The following is a 12,528-nucleotide window of genomic DNA, read 5'->3' as shown; positions in this document are numbered from 1 at the left end:
TCCACCATGGATTTCCTTAAAGAAAATTGCAAACAAAATTAGACATTCCCAGGAGTGCTCTCAGACCCCTGACCCCAGTCGGCAAAATGTAGAACACCCCCAAGTAGCCCCCTAAAAACATGCAATACTGCTACCAGGTTGAACCCTAACTTCAAAATGTGCCAAAACGCACTCTGCAAGTAGGCCCAAACCCCCCTTTTCCACCATGGACTTTCTTCAAAACACTTGCATTCAAAATGATACATTACCAGGAGTGCCCCTAGACCCCGTAACCCAGGCGCAAAACTGTATAACCCTCCCCCAAGTAGCCCCCCAAAAACATGCAATACTGCGACGGGGATGAGGCCTAGTTGAAAATCAAGCAGAAAGCGCACTTTTAAATTAGGCCCAAAAGACCCCTTTTCCACCATGGATTTTCTTCAAAACACTTGCAATGATTATTAGACATTCCCTGGAGTGCTCCCAGACCACTAAACCCAGTCGCAAAAATCTAGAACCCCCCCCAAGTAGCCCTCCACAGAAAAGCAATTTTGGTAAAAAAAAAAAACCCAAGTAGCCCCCAGAAAAAATACGAAAGTGCTAACCCTAACTCCATATCTTGCCAAAACGCACTCTGCAAATAGGCCCAAACCCCCCTTTTCCAACATGGATTTTCTTCAAAACACTTGCAATCAAAATTAGACTATCCCAGCAGTTCTCCCAGACCCCCCGACTCCCCTCAAACACCTAGAACCCACCCAAACAGCCCCCCAAAAACAAGCAAGTGAGCAAAAACGCAAAAACCTTTTCACCATGGATTTTATCCAAAACACTTGCATCCGATATTAGACCTTCCCAGCAATGCCCCCAGACACCTCAACCCACCCGCAAAAAAGTAGAACACCCCCAAACAGGCCAAAAGCAAAAATGGAAAATGTGACACTAAGAAAATGTTCGGCCTACCAGTCAACATCACTCCAAACGCACTCTGCAGCTAGGCCCTAACTCCCCTTTCCCAACATGGATTTTCTTCAAACCACTGGCAATCAAAATTAGACTATCCCAGCAGTGCTCCCAGACCCCCCTCAAAACCTAGAACCCACCCAGACAGCCCCTCAAAAACAAGCAAGTGAGCAAAAACGCAAAAACTTTTTCACCATGGATTTTATCCAAAACACTTGCATCCGATATTAGACCTTCCCAGCAATGCCCCCAGACCCCTCAACCCACCCACAAAAAAGTAGAACACCCCCAAACAGGCCAAAAGCAAAAATGGAAAATGTGACTTAGAAAATTTTCAGCCTACCAGTCAACATCACTCCAAACGCACTCTGTAGCTAGGTCCTAACTCCCCTTTCCCACCATGGATTTTCTTCAAACCACTCGCAATCAAAAGTAGATTATCCCAGCAGTGCTCCCAGACCCCCAGACCCCCCACAAATCTAGAACACCCCCAAACAGCCCCCCAAAAACATGCAATACTGCTAGGCCTCAGTTTAAATTGTGCCAAAGCGCTGTCTGCAACTAGGCCCAAACCCCCCTTTTCCACCATGGATTTTCTTCAAACCACTTGCAATCAAAATTAGACTTACCCAGCAGTGCTCCAAGACCGCCAACCCACCCCCACAAATCTAGAACACCCCCAAACAGCCCCCCAAAAACTTGCAATACTGGTATATTCAAAACATGTCAAATTGCGCTGTTCACCAAAAATTGCTGTTCAACTTTTCAGCAGTTCCACTACTTCGATCCTCTTGAAACTTACCTGGACACTTGTTCCAGCGATTCCCAAGAATCTCAGCAAGGCAGAACAAAATCGAACCACTGCACTCTTTGAAGAAGAAGAAGAAGAAGAAGAAGAAGGTCTACGACTAGTTTTCACTTAGTTTTCACCGAAAAACACGCGCCCGCAAACCACCAAAAAAGGCCAAAATTCTGCCAATTCTGGACCAAAGAATGCCACCCCCCCCTAAAACCTTGCCAACATCATTATGAAGGAGCCTGTATCGGACCCTGAGCCCTAGACTCAGCGGGAACCCTACCAAATTAAACCCAAAAACCCTAGTAAATCGCACTGAACCCTAAACCCTAGATATGCTTTGTCTGTCTGTCAAAGAGCCTAGGTAAGCTACATCAGAATGCTTCACTCAGTGGTGCCTGCCTTGACCGTCTGCATGGCCCTGCCGCAAGCATGGGCCAAAAATCCGTTCCGCCTAAGAATTTTGAGATTCGCGAAAAACCGAAAAACAGCAAATTTCGCAAACATAACGGATGTTTGGCCCAAGCTTGAGGCAGTGCCATGCAGACGGTCAAGGCAGGCACCACTGAGTGAAGCAACCTGATGTAGCATACCTAGGCTCTTTGTCAGACAGCCAAAGCATATCTAATTGTATGCAGCAAGCCACATAGCCCCAATTTTACATGAACTGCTGTCTGGAGTAGACTCTGCCTGTCATAACAACAACAGTACACTGCCTCGCCCTCAATCACTACATACCTCGAATAGACAGACATGTAGTTCTGCTGTAGTAGTTGTTGTAGACTAGTTTACCTGTTTGCCACTCACGAATTGGCCATAGTTCTTCCGTAAACCGACGCTGATGAGAGTGACTGTAAAGAAAAAAGATATATTACTTAATCAATTATCATGGTATATTGGCAAGTGAGTCCACTCCAAGGAAATTTTGCATATTGTAAATTGCAACATAGTGGCCCCTGAATTTGAAGTACAATTTGAATTAAACAAGGTAAAAAAAAACAGAGCAGTTGACATGAGTTACAATTACTGTGTAAAAGATTAAATAATAACGAAGACAAGACATATGATTCATTTCATGCACAAAAAACAAACAGCAATTGCTTTAATCAGAGCCAGACAGCCATTGCTGTTCACTGCATGCCATCTTCTCAATTATTCATTACCTGTTCTACTGTTTGTCTGCATCTTCTTCGGAAACTGAGGGCCCACAGGGCAGCCTCTCCTGTCAATTTCAGAAGTAACTCTGTCAGCAATCCGCAAGCATGTAGTCAGTCAGTAATTTCTGTCCCACTTGAGGGGACTCGTCTATGAAAACAAAGTTTCTTTATTTATTTGTTCGTAATCCATCTGCCTTGAGGGAAATGGATAGGTGGGGTCTGGAGGAGGTGGATAGAGGAGCATGATTGAGTTGTGAACTTGTGAACCTCAGGAATGCAGACTGCGGCACCTTCAAATCAATAAGGAAAATAAGATGAAGACAGTGCTGCTGATGGACTTGTTGTGAGAGTTTTGTTGTGGTAAAAGTTGCAAAACAAAGAAAGACACACAGGAATAAAAGTGAATAAGGACGAAAAAAAGGAAGTTATTTTCAGGCCTCGGTGTCAGGGAAGTAGAGCTCGTCCTCAAACTCTATGAATTGAGACGGGAGTAGGTCAGCTAACAGAGAAGAACTTCCGTCACCTAAGTCGGTGTCCTCTTCTTCCTGCGTGCATTCACGTATTTAGTAATCTGGTGGTATGAAGTGCTGATTCATCCTGATCAGTGTTAACCTCTCCACATTTTTGGGCAAGAGGCGGGTCCTTTTTGAAGTTACAATGGCACCAGCAGCACTGAAAACAAGTTCAGAAGACACGCTTGCGAGTGGGCAAGACAAATAATTTAGAGCCAGGTTGGTGATCAGTGGCCATTGAGGCCTTTTCCTATACCAGTACAGCAATGGGTTCTGATTAACAAAGACCTCTGTTGGGTTATCCAGATAGGCCTGCACCATCGACTCAAGGTTCTCCATGGTTGCTCCACTTTGAGTACCATCTGTGGCCTTTGCAGCACTGGAACGAGCAAACCCTTGATGAGTTAGCCAATCCGCTTCCGACAATATTATGGCTGGGCCTGGTGCAGGTGAGGGTGATGATACGGTTGCTGCTGGTGTCGCTAACGGCTGTGAGAGAAAGCGACTCCCTTCGGACACAGATTCAGAAGTGGAACTTGACGCCGGATGGCCTGCTGATTCAGTTGCACTTCTGCCGGCTCCTTGAGTTTTCTGCCGCTCTTTTTCGAACCGAGTGTCTGACACAGCTAACCAATGTTTGTAGTTTGAAACATCTGCATCATCAAAAGGAATGAATGCTTTGCTGGCCCTGCCTTTTTGTACCATGGATCCAGAATAGGGGCACAAATGTAATGTTGTTCTGTATGTATGTTTTTAAGCCTTTCATTGTCAACTAGGCGGCTTAATAACCTCTCTGCCAACTGATATGCGTCTTGCTTTTCAGCATCATCTCGGAACGTTGAAGACACCGCCTTCACTTGATGCTCTAGCATGACCAACAATGGGATAGCTTTGCCCAAAGAACAGTCCTCCCTGCTGACTTCACGCGTGAAGACCTCAAAAAGACGAAGCATGTCTGTCAAGCTTGCAATTAGCTTCCATTCCTCCAACTGTAGCCTCATGTCTTTCATAGTAGAACCCAGTTTACAGACATAATCATCTATTACCCCGCACTGCTCAGACAGACGCTCAAGCATGTAAAAGGTTGAGTTCCAACGTGTTGTCACCTCCTGGATGAGTCCTTTGACTGGCAGTCTATGTTCATGTTGAATGCTCCTCAGCTCCTTCCGGGGCTTAAAAGAATGGCTGAAATGTATGCAGATTCTTCGGCAGGTGGTCAGTAACTTGCTGACTGTGTTTTCTTTTTTCAAGAAATCTTGCACCACGATGTTAATACTGTGCGCCAAAAACGGCACTCTGAAATAGCCACCTTGCTGCATGGCCTTAACTATATTACTGCCATTATCCGTGGAAACATAACCAACTATACGATTTCATGGATGCAGCCATTCAGAGACCTTCCTATCAAACTCGTCCAAAAGGTTAGGTGCAGTATGAGTTTTCTCCATGGCAAACATGGCTAATGTTGCATGTTTCCGAGTAGCTTGAAAAACTGTGTCTGGGTCAACACCTGGATTTGTCTTGTCTCTAACCCCTGCAAAAGAGACCCAGTGTGCAGTGATGCACATGTAATCAAGGGCTTGGCAACTGGTCCATATGTATGTTGTCAAGTGGATAGTGTGAACAGCACTCTTCTGCAAAGCTGCCCCAATCACCTCCAGCACATCTTGATGTAGTGCTGGAACCGCAACTCTGGCAAAATAGGACCGGCTAGGAACCTTCCATTTAGGGCAGACTGTTGCCACAAATTATAGAAAACCCACCCCTTCCACAAAAGAAAAAGGGAGAAGGTCCAGCACTAGCATTTTAGCCAGCTTTGCGTTATATACAGTGGTGGTTGTGTTCAAATGGCGCCTTCGACCAAAACACGCTTCTAATGGTGGGCTGGACCGTTTTGCGTGATGATGATAATGATGCAGACTTCAAACCAGTTAGGCTCATTGATGTACGTTTTTTGCATTAGTGTCTGTCCCAGACTCTTAGTTTGCCTCATACATGTTGCAGGGGTAGAGGGTGTGGGCGCTACCACTGCAGTGCTGTTGCCAGGGGTACTGGGTGTACCAGAAAAAATGTCGGTCGGTTCTTGACTTCCCCCTGCACATGAATCAGCCCCTCATCAGCATCAGATTTAATGTGAATGGATACATTTGGATCAGTTCTACTTTGGTCTTCCCGGATCTTCATTAGGTCCGCCTCCCACCGGATAGTGTGGTGTTTTTGGAGATGACCTCTCTGGGCTCCGGTACCATAGTTGGTACCAAGCTTACCCCGACTAACTAATACTTTACAAATCGAACAAACGACCATGTTTTCCGCCTTTTGGCTAACAGTAAAGAAGTCCCAAACTGGGGACTGGAGATGTCTGCTGGTGGTGGAGGTGCTACTTTGACTTTCAATACCAGATGAAGTGGAGGATGGGCATGGCTGAATTCGTTTCTGTTGTTCACTTACAGCACCACTACTTGAGGTAATGGAGGTCGAGCTGGATGGAGGTCCCTGCCGGCCCTTCTGACTAAAAAATATGGAAGCTGTAGGTCGTGTTGGTGTTTTAGCTAACTGCGATGGTGGTGGTACCAGTGCCAGGCCGCCCACATCCCGCTCAGCAGCCATTTGGGATAGGGTGAAAATGTCTGTCTGCTGCATGCCCGCTGGGGCTGGAGTGACGACTGTGATGACTGGGTCGTTGTCAGACTGTTCATCAGCAGCAGAAGACACCACTTCTTGTTCGTCGTCATCACCCATAAGTCGAAGCCTTGCGGGAACCTTCCTTTTAGGCTTAGCTACCTTTGTCGGCTCATTGCGTGCCTCACTCAGACTGCATTTGTGGGTTCCAATCAGGATCAAGGTCATCAGAATGAAGGGGGCTTGAAGAAGAACTTGTAGTAGTAGTAGTAGCCCTCCTTGACCTTTTTCTTGCTTGGGATCTGGAAGACAATGGATCATCATCAGGAGGAGTGGCTTCCTCGGATGATACCTCCGCTTGAATATCAATTTCCTCATGTGCCCCTACTTCTGGAGGAACAAGCGCTGTAGGCAGTTGTGCCGCTCCATGAACCTCTAGTTGCACCTCTCCATGCGCCTCTCCATGCGCCTCTCCTTGCGCCTCTCCTTGCGCCTCTCCTTGCGCCTCTCCTTGCGCTTCTCCTTGTGCCTCTCCTTTTGCCTCTCCTTGCGCATGTACTTGCGCTTGTACTAGTTGAACCTGTGGTTGTCGTTGCGGCTGTGGTTGTTGAACACTCGTCAGCTGAGTTACACCCGGTGTTGATTGGATGGTACTTTCTTGTGATGAGCCAACATCACTGGTCGATGGTGATTGAGATACTAAAGTGGCTGCCTCAGCAGCAGTCATGGTCTTGGACCTAACTTGGCGTGGTGGCACTGAGCCCAATGAAGGGAGGTGCTGCTTCCAGCTTGGTCCCTGGCGGATACCGCTGCTGCTGCAGGCGTAGTTTTTTTCCCCAAAAAAGGTGTCAGTGGGCACACCAGTTTCCTTGGTAGGTGGTGCCACTTGCTTCTTATGCTCCTTCTTACAGGCAGTGGCACTGGCAACTTTTTTCGCTGAGGCGCTACGGCCACCTTTCTTTGGGCCCATCTTCTTCAGATGTCAGATCAGCAGGCCGCAGACTTCCTCCTAGCACTGGTGGTTCTCTTGTGTACCTAAAAGCAATGGAAGCCAGAGGAACATCAGTTAAACACCCCAAAAAGTAAAAAAACACACAGAAAATCACCACAATCCAATGCCATCCATGCCCTCAATGGTGATTAAATTCAAGACACCCCACAGAAAGACTTGGTCCATGCACCACTCGCTACCCCTGGGCCTAATGGATGAAAGCAAGGCAAACTGGGTGCAGGCCTGAGCACACTGCCTGGCTTCAAAATGGGCCCTTGAGCCTTGACCCCCACCACATGGCCAGGCCCTGCCTGTACAGGTCTCAAAATGGCCCCCACCCACATGGCCAGGCCCCAACAACACCCTAAAAAGTCAGAAAACACACAAAAAGCACCACAATCCAATGCCATCCATACCCTCAGTGATGTTTAAATTCAAGACACCCCACAGAAAGACTTGGTCCATGCACCACTCGCTACCCCTGGGTCTAATGGATGAAAGCAAGGCAGACTGGGTGCAGGCCTGAGCACACTGCCTGGCTTCAAAATGGGCCCTTGAGCCTTGACCCCCACCACAAGGCCAGGCCCTGCCTGGACCAGGCCTCAAAATGGCCCCCACCCACATGGCCAGGCCCCAACAACACCCCAAAAAGTTGAAAAACACACAAAAATAACCACAATCCAATGCTATCCATGCCCTCAATGATCTTTAAATTCAAGACACCCCACAGAAAGACTTGGTCCATGCACCACTCGCTACCCCTGGGTCTAATGGATGAAAGCAAGGCAGACTGGGTGCAGGCCTGAGCACACTGCCTGGCTTCAAAATGGGCCCTTGAGCCTTGACCCCCACCACAAGGCCAGGCCCTGCCTGGACCAGGCCTCAAAATGGCCCCTACCCACATCGCCAGGCCCCAACAACACCCCAAAAAGTTGAAAAACACACAAAAATAACCACAATCCAATGCTATCCATGCCCTCAATGATGTTTAAATTCAAGACACCCCACAGAAAGACTTGGTCCATGCACCACTCGCTACCCCTGGGCCTAATGGATGAAAGCAAGGCAAACTGGGTGCAGGCCTGAGCACACTGCCTGGCTTCAAAATGGGCCCTTGAGCCTTGAACCACACCACATGGCCAGGCCCTGCCTGGACCAGGCCTCAAAATGGCCCCCACCCACATGGCCAGGCCCCAACAACACCCCAAAAAGTCGAAAAACACACAAAAATCACCACCATCCAATGCCCTCCATGCCCTCAATGATGTTTAAATTCAAGACACCCCACAGAAAGACTTGGTCCATGCACCACTCACTACCCCTGGGCCTACTGTCTAGTGAGGCTTTACAGGCATCCCAAAATTAAAAAACAAAATCTACATATAACAGTGAGCTCAAATTCCATGACATAAATGAGATTTAAGTTACAAAAAACTCACAGAAACAGTTGTATCATGCACCCATGACTAACCCTGGGCCTACTGGATACTGGGCTACCCACAATATATTTCTTTTAAAGTTGTGAAAAAGTTTTAAAATTGTAGTTGCAGCAACTGCAATGCCCCAAACAAACAACACCAACTTACTTGTAAATTCTCAAATCCAAAAGTGAACCAAACTCCAAAGTCCAAAAAGTCCTCAAATACAAATTTCCAGCAGCAGCCACAAAAAGTAATCCTTCCAGCTCCAGATCCAAATCAAAAGTGACCAGGACATGGACAAAGCACTGGGAGGAACCTGCTGGACAGGAACAGGAAGTTGGAGAATCTGGGGCACTTCCTTCCTCCCCCCCCCCAAAATGGACTCCTTGCACCAAAAAGTGCAGCCAAATGTCAATATGACAGCTATTCTGGGAGCTATTCCCAGAATATAGGAGCTATTCTGATCAAAATCATCATTTTCAGAAGGTTTATGCTGCCTGCGGTGGATTTGTTGTGCAGAATTGCAATTTTTGCAATTTCGGGAAAGCGAGCTGTTCAAATCTCCCGCCGTAAGTCAACTGCGCGCGGCATCTAGATGTTCGGCATTGTTTACTCCCGCAATGCGTGATCGCGGGCCCTTATGACGTACTCGCGTTGTCAAACTCTCGCTGTGCAAGATGGCGAGCCGCGATGACGTAATTGCGTTCGAAAAACTCTCGTGCGATCACGCAGCGAGATCCAAAATGGCGCAGCACCCGCAACCGGGAGAAAAACAACTCAGCGGGGTATACAACCTTTACAACGCAACTTTTACCACGACCTACCATTACCACGCATTTTTTACAACGCAGGATCCATTACAACGCATACCATTACCACGCATGTATTTACAACGCAGGTACTTTTACAACGCATACCATTACAACGTAAGTATTGGTAAGTATATTATTTTATTAAAAATATTATTTGGGTTTTTTGGTAAAGGGGTATTTTTAGGGTTCAGGGTCAGTTTTGGGTTTTTGGGTAAAGGGGTATTTTTAGGGTTCAGGGTCAGTTTTGGGTTTTTGGGTAAAGGGGTATTTTTAGGGTTCAGGGTCAGTTTTCAGTTTTTGGGTAAAGGGGTATTTTTAGGGTTCAGGGTCAGTTTTCAGTTTTTGGGTAAAGGGGTATTTTTAGGGTTTAGGGTCAGTTTTCGGTTTTTGGGTAAAGGGGTATTTTTAGGGTTCAGGGTCAGTTTTCAGTTTTTAGGTAAAGGGGTATTTTTAGGGTTCAGGGTCAGTTTTCAGTTTTTGGGTAAAGGGGTATTTTTAGGGTTCAGGGTCAGTTTTCAGTTTTTGGGTAATGGGGTATTTTTAGGGTTTAGGGTCAGTTTTGGGTTTTTGGGTAAAGGGGTATTTTTAGGGTTCAGGGTCAGTTTTCAGTTTTTGGGTAAAGGGGTATTTTTAGGGTTCAGGGTCAGTTTTGGGTTTTTGGGTAAAGGGGTATTTTTAGGGTTCAGGGTCAGTTTTGGGTTTTTGGGTAAAGGGGTATTTTTAGGGTTCAGGGTCAGTTTTGGGTTTTTGGGTAAAAGGGGTATTTTTTGGGTTCAGGGTCAGTTTGGGGTTTTTGGGTAAAAGGGTACAGGGTAAAAATTAAATATAATTAAATTTAAATTACATTAAATTAAATTGATTAAATTAAATTAAATTAATTAAATTAAATTACATTAAATTACATTAAATTAAATTAAATTAATTAAATTAAATTAAATTACATTATATTAATTTTAATTAAAATACATATTTAAAAATATTATATACTTACCAATACTTACGTTGTAATTGTACGCGTTGTAAAGGTATATGCGTTGTAAATACATGCGTGGTAATGGTATGCGTTGTAGTGGATCCTGCGTTGTAAAAAATGCGTGGTAATGGTAGGCGTGGTAAAAGTATGCGTTGTAACGTCATACATCCACTCAGCGGCCTCAGAATCACGGTAAGTCAACGCCGCGCGCGCGATATTGTATTTTTCAAGCGCGACCTAGCAAAAAAATCCGCAGCTTGCGAATTTGCGGATTTTGGGGCAAATTTGCATGATTCGCGAACCGCGAATTTGCCAAAAATCCGCAAATTCCGCGAACGAAATGGATTTAACGCCCACGCTTAGAAGCAGCCATGAAAAAAGCTAAATAAATGGGGGGTTTCTATACATCTTCATCTACAAAATAAAGAATTGAGGGCCATATGTAGGTAAAAAAGAATTTGCGATTCTGAAAATGCAATTTTCTGCGAATCACATTTTCAGAATCGCAAATCCCAATGTAGGTAAAATATCGCGAAAAAATTGCGATTACCAAATATTCGCAGATCCACATAGAGATTACTCAAATTGCGATTCCTTAATTGCGTAATCACTATTAAGGAATCGCAAATCAGGAAAGCAGCAATTCAGGTGCAGAATGATGACATCACAACCAGGAAGTGTGACTTCCCATGCTGCACCTGATTGCCAGCACCTGTGTCAGAGCCAGAAGCAGAGTGAGAGCCTGTGAGGAGAGTAGGAGGTTTTTGCTCAGGAACTGCAAGCAGGAGTAATGGAGTCCCAGGGGAGTGAGAAGCAGCAAGAAGAAAATCCAAGAAAGCGAAAACAAAAATTCAGTGAGAGGGAGCTGGAGGTCCTCACTGAGGTAATAGTAAGACAACATGACCTCCTTTATGACAAAAATTCACTTTGTGTGCCAGAGGCAAGGAAAACGAAAATATGGAGTGACATCCAGGAAAAAGTGAACGCAATTGGCGTTACACACATCAGAGTCGAAGACCTTTGGAAAAGGTGGTACGATATGCAGCAAAGGTCCAGGGAGAGGCTGGCCACAAAATTGGCTGAGGCCAAACAGACCAGAAGTGGGACATCCACAGCACCAGAGCAAACTCCCCTGGAGGAGCTGGTGGAGGGCACCCTTATGCCTGAAAGTGTGAGTGACGTGGCTGACCTGGACAGCTCCGAACATACAGACACCAGACAAGGTAAGATGCATGCCAGAACCCCCTAAACCTAACCAGCCCACTCACACCCCCAAACACCCAACATGAGTGCAAATCCAGTACATGTCCACAAGCACACCCAGAATTGCATTATGGGAGATGTAGTCACATGCACTATACCTGGACCAGTGAGACATAGCAAGGGGGAATAGGGATGACTAATTCAGGAAATGTTCAAAACAGACACATCGTAGTAATGTGAATAGAAAATTGTAAACTTTAATGCACAAGAAAAGGTACATGACACACAATTAATGTGTGCATTTAAATTCACAGCACCACCGACAACAGAGGAAACCGTGGCAGAAGGGCTGGACACACCAGTAAATGTGGACGAGGCAGGGTAGGATGAGCAGGGCACAGCAAGACAGCCGGACCCTACGCCAGGCAGACGGCGCAACATAGTGTCACCACTACCACTGCTGGAGGCAGAGGTCACAGATACAGCAGAAGAGGCACAGCCAGTCCCGAGACAGCATGCAAGACAGCAGACACCACAGTCCACTGTACAACCTCGAGATGTGAGTGGGTCAAGACGCAGGGCACAGCCCTCCATCAGCAATTCTCCTTCTGATGAAGACACAGTGTTCTCTGGCCTTGAAGGCAACATGCTGACAGCACAGCGCCTGCAAGTGAAAGGCATTAGGTCTATACAACGCCAACTAGCAGCACACAATCACAACATGGCAGAGTTGCGGCTTGGTGTGATGGCCATGACAGGTGGATTGGAAGGACTGTGCAGGGAGATAAGGAGAGACAGGTCACCCAAGCGCAGGGAGAAACATCATATGCACAGCCGGCTGGACCTGTACACAAGACCAGTTAACCGCCAGTCAAAAGCCACATCCCTGCTGGCCCGAAGATGTGTTAGTATGCAGCATGAAATGGCCCACTGCTGCCAGGATGTGGGTAGAGGCCTGGTGCAGGTGACACATGCCATGGACCAGATGCGCGCAGCTGCCACACGTGGCATAGGGACACATGGCACATTGGATACGGATGTACAGTCCAGCAGGAGCAGCATCACTCCACCACTTCCAGCAGACAGACGCCGGAATGCG

This window comes from Lissotriton helveticus, chromosome 4_1 (assembly GCF_964261635.1).
Source record: "Lissotriton helveticus chromosome 4_1, aLisHel1.1, whole genome shotgun sequence".
Classification (NCBI taxonomy): Eukaryota; Metazoa; Chordata; class Amphibia; order Caudata; family Salamandridae; genus Lissotriton; species Lissotriton helveticus.
This window is presented reverse-complemented; position numbering follows the sequence as displayed.